Raw genomic sequence first — 13,708 nt, 5'->3', positions numbered from 1 at the left:
AAACATCCATAGCAGCAATTAAAGGCTCTGTGAACTTTGCATTGTTTTAGCACCACCGTAAGGAAACACCGTAAGTAATCCCTGATCAGGGCTCTGTCTGCAGGAACACATCGGCTGGTTGGCTCTTGAGATGGTTCTCTGCTTTCTAGAACAAAAATCTGTGACAAAAAGCTGATCACCTTAAACCCAGCTGTACAAAGGCTAATTTTCTAGAAATAGAAGCATTTGCTTGTTCCAAACTGACAGGATCTGTGCTGCCCACAGCCCAACCACCTAATGCTGTTTGTATCAACAGGCAGAAAGCAAATTCCAGTGTTTTTCATGCTCTGTCAGTTTTCCCAACCATTTCTGGTAGTTACTTCTAAAAGCTTTTTAGCTAACCAAACTCTCCCTTCCTAGTCTTCTTTATGTTACAGAGGTAAAGATGAAATGGTTTTCAGCATCCAAAGACACAGAGGCAATTCAAAAGGAATTAGCAGAATATTGAAAACTTTCCATTATAAAATTTGGGGGTTCAGTTCATCTGTAAGAGTGGCCTGTTTAAGTCCAGGTGACCCAGTGGAAGAGATGGTTTATGAACTGCAGGCCTCCAGGACTTTGCTTTTATGTGGACAGACAGTACTTGAAGATGCTCCTGCCCAGGAAATGAATCCTGGTTTCTCTTATACTCCACACAGCATGATATCATAGAATCATAGAATATTCTGAGTTGGAAAGGATCCATAAGGTTCATTGGGATCAACTCCTGATATGGAAGACTAAGATTGATTTTATGAATAGACCAAAACTTCCCCAGAAGGAACAGGCAGGCCTAGACTGGATTTTTTTTTTAAGCAATTTTAAGATTTACAGTACACATACTGGAGCTTGAGAAGGTAACAACAAAACCAATGAGCCTTTATTGTATATATGATGCAGGGTTGGACTAAACCAGAAAAATAGGATTTAATCTTCTATTTCTAACTTTTGACTGTATAATTAATCAATCTCCAGAATACTTTGAAGGCTCAGTGTGTGCAAACACATATGTAGGCAAGTGATACATCTTCTGCTCAGTGTTTAAAGAGAAAACTGCACTGAATAATCACCTACAACCTAAATCAATGGGCAGTGAAACACCTCCTGCTTTCATCTGTTGCTGCTGGGGTAGCACATCTGCCACCAGTGCCTTAGTGGTGATTACGGCAGTGGAGCAGCATTCTGGACTGCAGTGGTTATCCTAAACCATAGCAAATGATACTTCTCTAAAACATGTGGAGATATCTGTGAAATCTCACTGAGCCATCCCCATTTACATGAGCTGATAAATGCAGGTCAGTGAGCTCCTCCACCTAAATCGACCATCAGCAATTCCTCTCTCCTTCTTCCTGCTTCCCCCCACTTAAAAAAAGAACAAGGATCGTGTCACATCCTAGAAAGCAGCTCTTACTTGGAAAAGGAAACTTATCTGTCAACCCTAATTCGTTTCACAATGCACTTTCCTTCTTCTTGCTGCCAACACGCTGGAAAAACAGAGAAATCTGTGCTTTCATGGACATCTTCACATTCAAAAGATCACCTCTGCTGATACCCAGCAGGACAACATTCGATGAAGTCTGAATCCCCCTACAGCACAAACAGCTTCATTCCAAGCAATTTGGCATAAAGGCAAAAGGATTTTTGTCAGAAAGGCTCAAACTTTCCAAAATTTGAACTTTCTATAAGAAGTGTTTGTCACTGCGCACAGACAAGGAAACATGCCCTCCTACTCACATTTCAACTCTGCCTCTACAGATGCTCCAGGGGAGTACAACAGCTGGCAATATATATATATATATATATTTCTGACAAAATTATTTATCTATCAAGTGAAGCAAGGGTGAAACAGCACAGAAGAATGAGAATTGTACATTTATTCCTGACTACTATAAGTCTTACAGCCACGCTACAGCACCACTCCTCATGCTATGCTGACAAAATTAAGATATAAATTTCCCTGTGATTCTTTTTCCTTTTAATCTAGAGCAAAGAGGGAATACACAGATATACTTATGCTTTAAAAAAAAAAAATGTTAGATTATAGGACTTTTTCTTCTGAAACATATCGGTCAAGGATCCATGAATACACAATTCCCTGGCAAGTTACTCTGTCAAAGTACCCAGCAATGCCAATTTGTCAGTTCAAAGCAGAAACTGAGTATTTTAGCTTTTAGTTACAATAAGCTATGCTGATAGACCTTGTAACAGGGCAGGTAACAGCCAGTCTCTAAATCTGAATTGACATTGATTTACAGAGTTTCATTTCTCTGAATCAAATCTGAGAGAGAGCGAGTTTCAAGCTACTTCATCTCTTGAAATTACAACTACACATTTCTTAAACACTGAAGAGTTTGCTATAAAGAAATAAAAAAATAAAATCTCAACTGCCTACAGAGGTAACATAAAAGGGAAAAGTGATGTTAAAGATACCAAACTAGCAAGTTTTTGTTTATGCATCTTTTTTTAATTCTGCTTTTCCCCTCCATAAATTTTTAAAACCACCTTGATTTGAAATCCTAATAATAAATATGCCACACAACATTCCTCCTGTCAAATCTCTCCCTTCGTGGTATTACTGCAATATTTGTAACTTTTGATCTGGAAACATCAAGTTACATAAGATCATAGCTCTGCTTCTTGCAAAGATGTGATTCTGTCAGAAAATGAACCATTGAAGCGGGAACTCAACAGAACTGGAAATGACTTTCCCAGGGAAAAGGTAGTTTTGCTTAAGCATCTCAGCTATTTTAAAGTGTAAGAACTCAATGTTTTATTCTCCTGAGCAGAGAAATGGCAAACTACCAGGTTAAAAATAATCAGAGTAGGCTCTTAATTGGAATAGTGTACATGTTGTAGACAGAATGAAATAACATTTCGTTATTATGCACTCCAGGAAACCAATAAAATAAAATAAAATAAAGAATTCACTCTGTAAAACAAAAATAACATTTTCCCTTGCCAGCACACTATCTGCTCACCAAAACAAAAGGAAAGCATCTATTTTAAATGAGTCAAGGAAAATAATTAATCTACATGGACTTAAAATTGCGGCTTCTCAGTCCAAATCCTACTCTTTTCCCAGACCCACTGAAATTAGAGAGATGTCTCTCTTTTTCCATCCACCCATGGAATAAATTAAATTGGGGGTGGGGGAGACTATCTCCCCCCCACCAACCAAAACCAGATGAGCAGCTTTATCTTCATCTCTGTATAATTTTTCCCTTACCTTGAAAATTAGGGAAGGTAAATTCTCCCAGGAAAGCTTTTCTAAACCAGGACCCCTTGCTAATAAGAAAAGAAAACTACGAAGTTAACTTCTGCATCTCCTTTTGCCTTTTACCCCTTTCCTTGCCAAAGAACAGCCCGAGAATCTTTTTCCATATTAATCACCCTCTTTCTTCACCAAAACGTGGGATTTCTTCTCCAGGTCACACAAACAAATAACAAAATTCTCCTCTTGTGTAGGAGGGAGGTATGGATGGGAAAAGAGGGTGAGGCACAGGGGCAGAGTCCCTGGAAAGATACGGTGCATCTCCAGTGCAGTGACAGTAATTCCCAGTTTTGGTGATTCTTTTTTGAGGGGGGGAAGGGGGAAAAGAAGTGAAACAGGTTGTCTGCAAAGGCAGCTCCCCTCCGCCCCTGCCCCATGTGTGTGTGCAGACCCCCTTCCCTGGACGGTGGGTGCAGAGCAGTGGTCCTGCTCTCAAGGGAAGAGCAACACCTGGGAAATGCCCGGTCACACTCCCTGACCTCACGGTCCCCTCCCTGCCCCCAGACCCACACCAAACTAGCAGAGAGCCCGATTTTCTTGGGCCATGCGCTCTCGGGGATTGCATTCTCACGGGATCATGGCAGCAAAGAATTCTCCTGGCCGCCAAGCAGCCCACTCCAGCAAGGAGTGATCCAGCGGCGTGGCAGAGTCTGGGCACTGGGAATTTTACAAGGAAGGGCAGCTCGCAATGGCCACAAACGAGCAGATTCCTACAGCCTTGTAACACAGGCAGAGCAGAGCGAGCTGCTCTCAAGTCTTGCCTCGCTGCAAAACAGCGCAGGAGACTCGCCTTCCTCTCTTTCTGCTCCCCCCACACCGCACTAAACATATATATATATAGATGTATATATATATAGATATCTACATACACACACATACTCCTTGTTTTTTCCACCCAAGCCTATAAAAGTGCTACAGGCAGAGGCACTAAGTGGGAGGCGCCTGGCTCTGAAGAGGCCAATGAAATAAATTAAATACAAATCCCTGGCTCAGCCCCAGCCTCCCCCAGCTACCAGGGGAGAGGCTGGGGTTCCCGATGGCCGATCCTCGGCTCCTGCCACAGCCACAGTGCGGGTGGCATTCGCGGGCTGCTGCCATGGTATAGGTGAATATATGCTAAGCCTTGGGTGTTGCAGGCACATATGGTGCACATGTTGGGAGCAGAGCACTTTCCTTAGGAGGGGAGGGGCTACCCTACTAGTAGGCAATTTTATTAGGGTCAGCGAAGTCGAAAGAAATGGGATTGGGATAGGCTGGGAGCTGCCAAGTTCCCCTGCCCGGCTCCGGCGCCCCAGAGCAGGGAGCAGCACACTAACAACTTGCCAGGCTACAGCAGAAGTTTACCTCTAAAAAACACAGAGACAACTCCCAACTTCAAAGATTTGCTCTCATTTTCTCATTTTATGGCCCTCCCTTCACTGGAACTTTTCTCAGGGAAAAAATAAATAATAAATAATAAAAAAAAATGCAGCTGTAAATTCAAGGTGAGGCTTCACTGCAAAAAGTTAAGGAGGAAGATAGACTTGAGGCAGAAGGACTAATTTTTAGTTTGATTCAGGAGTTTGGTGTTTTGCAGTGTTTATTTATCATTTTTAAATCATAAGGAATTGAACTTTCCAGGAAAGAACATGAGGAAATGCATTCAAGATGCAGAAAATTCTTGCCTATCTATTCAATGAGCATTTAGTAATTTCTGTTTTGGCCATATGAAAAATGTATTTTGAACTCTGTATCCCATAAAACAAGGCAGTGGCATAAATATGTTTTTTGGTTGGGTTTTGGGGGGGGGGTTTATTTTATTTTATTTTATTTTTTCAAATCATGCACTTACATGGTTATAACCACTGTGAATTTCTAAGTGTGGTCATGACAAGAAAGTAAATAATACTGCCTTGTGAGTACTTTTAGAGTTTGGGGGGGCTAATTATTATTTTTTATAGAATTAGAAATTTCTTAACTACTACTTGTTTTGAAGTAAAATATCTCAGATATTTTACACTATATTTTCAATCAAAACAAATCCTAGGAAATAAATGCCCTTTGGTAGCAGTCTGGTTTCATGTTCAACAGCCCAAATTTGTATTTGAGAATACAGATTGTTGAGAATACGAGCAGGAGTCTGAACCACTGCATTTCTTCCAGGCACTCCAGCATCTTTTCTCCAACACCACACTATTTGGGCGATCTTTTAATCCTGGCAGGGCATGTCTAAAAGCAGGGCTTTAACATTTAATGCCTAAGAAACAGACTTGTCACTCAACTTGCAGTCAAGCACATTTCTTTTTTTTTTTCTTTTTTTTTTTTTTTCTTTTTGTTGGAGGAAAACCCACCTTTCCTTGGAAAATGGGAAATGGGAGACCCCATCCTCACCCCCGATTCTATCACGGCTCTAAATGTAAACATACACACACACACACTCCCACCACGCACCACCCTGCAGCAGGACATGAGTATGGGGGGTTCAGACAGAGCCAAAAGAGCTGAGAAATACCAAGGCACTTCTTCCTTACTCTTTTTTTTTTTTTTTTCTGCCTCCTCTCCTCCCTGCTTTTACTATTACATAAATAACACCGATTGATCTTAAAGCTGCATCCCTGCTCCAGTGCCTCCCAATCTGCACTGCTGCCTTCCCCCAGCACCGCCGCACCGCTCGGGGTGCAGAGGGAAGGGTCGGGGAGGAGGAAGGTTGGATGGGAGAATCCACTCCAAACATACCCTGAAGCAAGGCTTTGGCAGTCTGGGGGTGTCTGAACCCCCCCCGCCCCAGCCCGGAGCTTCCCGCAGCATCTGTGCCTCCCTCCGAATTGCTGCAAACTGTGCGAGGGGAGGGCAGGGAACTGGGCATGAGGGAAGGATGGATGCTGGGGAGGGAAAGCCAGGGATTCAGGGAGCTTCTCCCCAGCCCCAGCCTGTGTGCCTGGCTGTTTGGTGGGAAGAGGGAAGGGGGAAGGGAAAATTCAAGAGAGTCTATGGTATAAATACACTTTTCAGAGGAAAAAGCGAAGCTTACCATGTCTGCAGCTTCCCCCCACCGAAATGCCACTTCTGTGTCCAGCGATCCCAAAGTGGAAACTACAGGCAGGCACCGGAGCTCATCTCCGCAGGCAGCTCAGAGATACACCGCTGCCACCCCCAAAAATCAAAATCAAAATAAATTAAAAAAAAAAAAAAAAAAAAGAACAACGACTGGTCCAGCTTCTTTCCTGACAGGAATCGTCCTGGTAGGACTGCCCAAAATAAGCAGCTGCAATCCAAAGGCTTTATTTAAAGCTTCCCCCCTCCTCCTCCCTCTCTCCGTGCCTCGCTCGCTCTCTCCCTCTCGCTGTTACACACAGAGAGAAAGAGAGACACACACAGGTTACATGAATGGGAGGCAGGAGCCGGCGCTCCCGGCTGGAATGACAGGCGCACATGCGGCTGGCGGCTGCCCACCCCACGGCGTGGGAGCAGCTCGGACACGGCTGCGGATGCGTGCAGAGGGGCACGGGGTGCGAACAGACACCGGGGCGGCGTGGGCATGGACACGGGCATGGACATGGGCATGGACACGGGCATGGGCAGGGGCAGGGGAGGACACAGACACGGCATGAACATGGGGCTGAGGAAAATACAGGCATGGGAAGGTCAGGATGATAGAACAGATGTGGGCTAGGGATGTACACAGACACAGGCATGGCATGGGGAGAACACTGGCATAAGATGGGAACGGGCACAGGTATGGGTATGATGCAGTCGTGGCATAGGATCAGGGGGGGCACAGGAGCATGGCATGGACATTGGGAGAGGGGAATGGGCATGGCATGGGCATGAAGGGGATTTGGGCATGCATGGCATGGAGAGAGGATGGACAGGGCTCTGGGGAGGGGATGGACAAGGCGTGGACATGGACAGGTATGTGGGCATGGTGATGAGATGGATCAAGTGTGGACATTAGAATGAGAAGGTAATAGGGATGGGAGAGGATGTGCTTGGGCATGATAGGAATGGGTTGGTCTTGGGCATGGAATAGGCATGGGGCTGGGTTGGAATGGCATTGGCTTCAGCATGAGAATGGAATGGGGATCAGGATGGAGGGAAGAAGTGGAAATCTGCCTCAGGTGGTGCATTCATGTCCTGGCTGTGGTGAACCTCCCTCACCTCTTGGGGTCGGATGGGCTCTAGTTTCAGCACGAAGTCGTGAGGAGCAGGAAACCTCTGTTTCTCCTGTGCCTCTAGGTAGGCAGCTTGCATAATGTCTTGCTTTTGGGGTCAGGGAGCATCATCCACGATGGTGTCAGGAGATGACACCTCTATCATTATCAGTTACTACTATTATTTTTTAACTTTTTTTACAGAATTGTGCTGTTTGATAATTAAAATCAAATTCTCAGAAAGAAGGCCTGCAAGATTTAAGGTTAGATCTTCTAGAGGAGGAAGATCAATGCTACTAGTTTCTGCTATTATTTATTTGGGGGGGTGAGGAGGATTGTTTTGGTCTTATCTGTTTTGGTTTATTTTAATGGTAGTGACAAGAAATTAGTGATTTTTAATGCTGCTATTCAACATGCTCTGAAGAAAGAAAGGGTTATGGTGTTGCTAAGTGTCAGGCCCTGCTAGTGCTTCACTGCATGACCTTGGGCATGTTCTCAATAACTTATTCCTGTCAGTATATATCACCCATTGCCATTTACACTCAGCCTATCATTTTCTCATTCACCAAATAATCTCATTTTTCTCTTTCGAGCCCCTCCTCAGAATTTACTCTTACAAAACTTTTCAGCAACAGTCTCTACAGGGCTTGTGTTGACATCACAAATCTTGGAGTGACACGGGATTGAGCCCTAAAACCACTTTGTAAGAGGAGTGCTGAACATAATGGACTGCAGTACTTCAAGCTGTGCTTTGAGCTACATGGGAATCATCTTCTTCATGGCATACCTTTAAATCAGACAGGTACGAGTGTGCTGTGGTCTGCCTTTTTCTCCTGTCCTAAAATTTCTAGCCTTTGTGTAAAGCAAGAGATAAAATATGCGTTTTATTCCAAATCCAGAAATCACAGTAAAAAGGCACACAGCAAATCAGAACATCATCCTAAAACAGCAGAATCCTTGACATTAAGGTCTGCTTTGCAAAATAGCTGCTGCTGTTCACTGTTTTCTCAGACATACATATTAAAAATGAAATATATTTGCATTGGCCTTATTACCTCTGGAATACATTCCACATCAGGAATCTAAACTCTAGACAAAGGTAATTTAGATCTCCGGAAGGAAAAAGTTTAACTGAGAAATATATATATTGTTAGGAATAGACCTCATCCAAATTCAATGGTAATTGTATAAGCCTTTCAAAAATCATACAGTATGCAAGCTTCCAAAATTTCGGAACAAGAAACATTTCCATTTAAATGCCAAGAAGCAATTTTTCCTCTCTTGTTCAATACTAAATCAGTCACATGAGCAGTTTGCATTTGATTTTAGAAAGGAAATGGAACATCTTCTCTTCCAATTACATATAACTTTTTCTTATTCTTGTTCTTAGTGCTCTTACAGTTTGCGTTACTTTCCTGCAGTTTTGAAACACTCAGTTGATCCACCCATTCACCCCAGACATTTATTTATTTATTATTTAAACTCAAGTGACACTATTAAGAGAAAATAAGTAAACCCAAGTGGGGAGTAGAATGCTGTTTATTTGAATTCTGGCTGGTAAATTCAAGCTTAACAGGTCAGCACTGTTTGTGTAATTGTCCTTTCTCTGTTAACAGAACTAGACAATAATGTTCCTGGGAAAAAAAAGAAAAGAACAACAGTAATTTAATGGGGGAAAAGCTACTTTGCTTAGGAAAATCCTGCTCCTGCTTCAATTCACAGTGAATTACTGTGGTCACAGAAGTGTTCTGCACACCACTTTGGAGCACATTTTATGAAGATATACATTCAAGTATCAGTGTTCATCAGCCTGACATGTGGTGCTTGTGTCCTGCACCCCAGCTACTTTGCACTTTGCTCCTTGAGAACAGTGACTGAGTCAAGATCTCCTCCACGCAGTGTTTGTGAAGAGTTTGTAAAGAAGCCACATCTGTGGGACAAGAAGGTAAATGACAAGACAAGTGCACGAGCCTGTTAGACCTTGTGTGCCAGAGAGCAAGGACAGCGAGTCCTGGAGCTGCCACTCCAATTAGCGCTTAGTGTTCCTAATGCCAGCTTGTGTTTCCATGTTAACATTCACCCCAACAAAATAGAATCACCTTTTGTAAAGTCCCCACTCATCAAGGAAAAAAAGTAGCAACATCTGGTGGTCAAAGGCTTCTTGTTGGCCAAGTTCAGCAGCAGTTGGTTTGGTGACCCCTTTGCTTTAGTGGAGACATCTTCTAGAGGGGCTGCACTGCTTGACAGACACTACTAAAGATTTTCATTTTTTTTTCTACATCCAAGAAAATAATCCAGAGGGAAAACCCATATATTTTAATCAATGGAAGTGAAACCATTTGCCTTTCAGAGACTATAAAATACACACCCCAGGGTTCAATGCTCTTTTTTACTACTCCAGAACATTCTTATGGGGAAATCACTCTTTTCTTGATGAATGTGAAATTCAAATGTGGAAATATGCCATTCTTCATGCTTTCTCCATAGGGTGCAAAATGATTTCTGTAATTAAACCCTTTTTGCCAGCATTTCCTGATGAGAATATTTTTTTATTTTTTTTTAATTTTTTTTTCCTAAATACAAGGGGAAAAAGCCATGTACAAAAGGGTTTGCAAAACCAGGTCTGGAGTGTTTGACCTTTAAGCCTCTGTTTGAATTAGCTATTTTGTTTAAAAAGTGCACGAGGATGAGGATGAGGAACATGAGTGAGAGCTGCAGCTTAAGTTTCCAATTAGGCACTGCTGAAAGAAATGGCTGCAGGAAAAAGAAAGATATGGGTACCAGTGCTAATATTAGTGTAGCTATTAGGGAGGACATTAGCTCTGAGAACACACAGCCCAGTGTTCCACACACTTCAGCAGCCCCAAGTGTGTTACCAGGGTCTGTGTGGGGACTGTGCTGAAATGTGTGCTACGGCATCAGTGCTGCACTGGTTCCCATGGTAGCTAGATCAAGGAAATCCAGCTTCTCTGATATGTATCAAGCTGTGAGGGGCAGTGTAGACAAAATTGGAGTCAATTAAGAAAATCACCTATGGGAGCTTTTGTAGGACTTGGACCTGAAGTCCACAACAAATTGCTTGCCACCACAGCCTGGGCCATATAATATACAGAGATCAGGAAATGGGACAGAGGTTTTATCCACCTACACCATTAAGGGGTGAAACCCCATTCCTCTATGACAGATGGCAGGGCTGAACCAAAGGTGGATGTAGAGATGAATCCTGAAGTTCCCACTTTGAGTTATGTCTTTCTGACAAAGCTCTTGAACAAGGTGGTGGAGCAGAAATCACTGGTGCTCTTTATCAAAAGCAGGGTTTCCCTCCTCTTTCTCCTCACTCCATGAATTCTTGCAGCTTAAATCGGTCTGCATTGACTAGAGAGATGGCTACACTACTGGTACCATGAGTTTATGTCCAAACTGGGGATGGACACAATACTGAATCACAGAATTATTAAGATTGGAAAAGACCAACTATTGACCCAGCACTGTCAAGTCCACTTGTAAACCATGTCCTTAAGTGCCACATCCACAAGTCTTTGAACACTTCTGAGTATGGTTATTCCCCCACTACCCTAGGCAGCCTGTTCCCATGTGTGATCACTTTTTAGTGAAGAAATTTTTCCTAGTATGTAGTCTAAACCTCCCCTGGCCCAACCTGAGGCCCTTTCCTCTCATCCTGAAGACTCTTTCCTTTTGTAAAGGTATTTCCTTTTATTGGCAGATTTTTCACAGGCTGCTGGAGGCTGGAGAGGGTCATTTTATACTGACTGTGCCTTTTGTAGCATCTCAGTGGATCTTAAGTCTCAAGAAGAGCAGAACTCAGCATCTAACCACAGTATTGGGCCTTATAGCCTTCCTTTCCTTCCTTGCAAAGCACCAATGTCTGTTGTCATACCTGAGAAGGAGCCGAGGCATACGATGGAGCTGAGAGTCTGCTCCAACTGCTTACTCAGGAAAAGTTCCCATCAAGTGAATTGGCCATTTGCCTGAGTGAATGTTGCAGGATTCGGCCCATATGCTTCTCAGCTCTTATATTTGCATAGTGCAGAATATGCTTACAGTACAGTGCCAATGAAACAAAACTATATACAGTTAAGCACAGAAAAACCAAGAGCACAGTTAATACCATTTACAAACAGCAGCTGAGCTCTGCAGCTGACATCCAGGCTTATAGACCATGCTCTGATGTGGGTAATATGCACAAGACAATTATTTATAGGCAGTTAGGTGGAAGGTCTTGTAAACATATAGGTCTCTATTCTCATTTCCCTAAGCCTGTTACATTCTTTTTCCCTGTGCATTGTTTATATTGTAACTCTGTAAATATGTCCCTCCTCCCCTTTTTTTTTTTCTTTATTTTTTAAACTAAGGAAAACATATCAGGAGGCCACTTCCATGGAAAATAATTGCTCCTGAAGTAAATGTTTTGTGATTGTGTAAACATACTGTATATACCATATGAACTTCAAATGAGATGCTGGTTCCTTCAGTCTACTGAAGTAGAATGAGGTCTCTCTTATCACCAGAAATTCCAGTGATGTCTTAGGAAGAAGAAAGATCTTCATCAAGAAGGTGTAGATCATGTCAAGAATGGTATAAATTTCTCAGAGGATCAAATTACACCTTTTCAAAGACATATTTTTCCTCTCTAAAGATCTAAAGCATGGGTTTTTTGAAAAAATCTAGTAATAGGATAGAATATTTCTCAATTCACAGCACATGATAAAACAGCCATGAACAACTGTAATACAATACCTCTTCAATACAATTGACCATAAGTATATTGGAAGATCCTCCAAAAAATAGTTACCCTATTACCACACTGTGACTTCCTATCCAATTTTGTTCACCTCACTGTACAAAACAGATGGAATAGATGGCTTTTATATTTTTAATAATAATAGAATGTTGAGGATTTGATATAGAAACCTGGCTACCAAGGTGATAGGTACATATAAGAACCTATTTAGAATAGCTGTGTGAATAGGAATTGCCATTAAATTACAATGAAATACTGAAGCATATCAAACAATATAAAATAAAACTTAGAAGGCCAATCTGCAACCATCTTCAAGCCATAACCTCTTCACAAGGAAGACTATTTTCCTGATTAAATCTTCTGGTTTGGACGCATGTGTAATGTTTCTAAATTCTCCAAAAAGACCACATATCTTTACCAACTTTGTGATCACTTTAGATTTACACTTGTGCAATAGAAAAATTCATAATAATAGTCTGAATCACATGCTAGATGCTCTTGGGAAATGAAAAGCCAGTTATTTCAATCACAGAGAGTCTCAGTCTTACTAAAAAAAATAGATCTGGAGACATCTTTTCCCTTTAGAGAATAATGTCTGAGACAGAAGAATAAAGCCCCCAGTTCCCCAGTACCTTCACTTCTGGCACCTCCTTTTCATGTGTTGAACCAGCCATTGACTTCTGAGATGGCAAAGTACCCACATAATTGTATGATAACAGAGAAAAGTGATCTTCTGGTACTGACACTGCAGATCTGAGTACAATGACTGGTTCTGATACATGTTTTCAATCCTTGTTAACTTTTTAGGACTCGACCCCAAACCTGTCTCACTGAATCCTCACCAGAATATTAAGTAGCATCAATATTCTGTGCCTCCAGCCTGGGCTGCCTGGCCAGCTGACACATCACCACTGACAAGCAGGGAGGGACTGAGCTCTGCTCCCACTTTCTGCTCTGTCCTCCAGATAGATTATGTTAGTTTACTGGCAAAATTTAGTTTTTATTATTGTTTTCACTTCAGAATCAATATGGATATGGAAGAATAAGCTGAAATATATGCCTTTCACATCCTTAATAACAGCATGGCCTCTCTGTAGCTACGTGACAATTCCCTAACACTTTATTTAACAGTAGCAATTTATCATGACTGCTGTATCACAGTGAAGTAGTTCAGTATCCCAAATTTACAAGAAGCGCTCTTCTCTGTGCCTATTTGTACTGCTTATTTCAAGACAGACCAACAGACTGAGTGCTAGCTTTCAGCTTGGAAAATCCAAATTCAGTTGCTTGGTGTAGCAAAAAAACTATCTAGGCTTCAGTTTCCTCTGTATAATATACAGATAAAAATACTTCCTCTCTTTATCAGATGTTGTGAGGATAAGTGCATTAAAGACTGCAAGTCCCACCAGCACTCAAATAGCCATAATTATCTCAAATAGATACACGTAGTGCAGGTACAGTGATATTTAATACATACCCTCTGTGTATAAACCACGAGTCAGGGCTGATACAAACACAAGCCATGCT

The 13,708-nt window shown here is 42.1% G+C and overlaps 1 protein-coding gene across 6 annotated transcripts in view; it reads right to left on the bottom strand.

Moving 5' to 3' along the window:
• Positions 1 to 6,609, bottom strand: part of TENM4 (teneurin transmembrane protein 4) — a 591,710-nt gene extending 585,101 nt beyond the window's left edge. For all 6 annotated transcript variants that reach the window (XM_015638720.3, XM_015638758.3, XM_015638767.3 and 3 more), the window contains exon 1: positions 6,300 to 6,609. The gene's annotated coding sequence lies outside the window, so the exon portion shown is untranslated. The remainder of the gene's footprint in view (positions 1 to 6,299) is intronic.
• Positions 6,610 to 13,708: the final 7,099 nt, after the last annotated feature.

This window comes from Parus major, chromosome 1 (genome assembly GCF_001522545.3).
Source record: "Parus major isolate Abel chromosome 1, Parus_major1.1, whole genome shotgun sequence".
In the NCBI taxonomy this organism is placed as follows: Eukaryota; Metazoa; Chordata; class Aves; order Passeriformes; family Paridae; genus Parus; species Parus major.
This window is presented reverse-complemented; position numbering and strand designations above follow the sequence as displayed.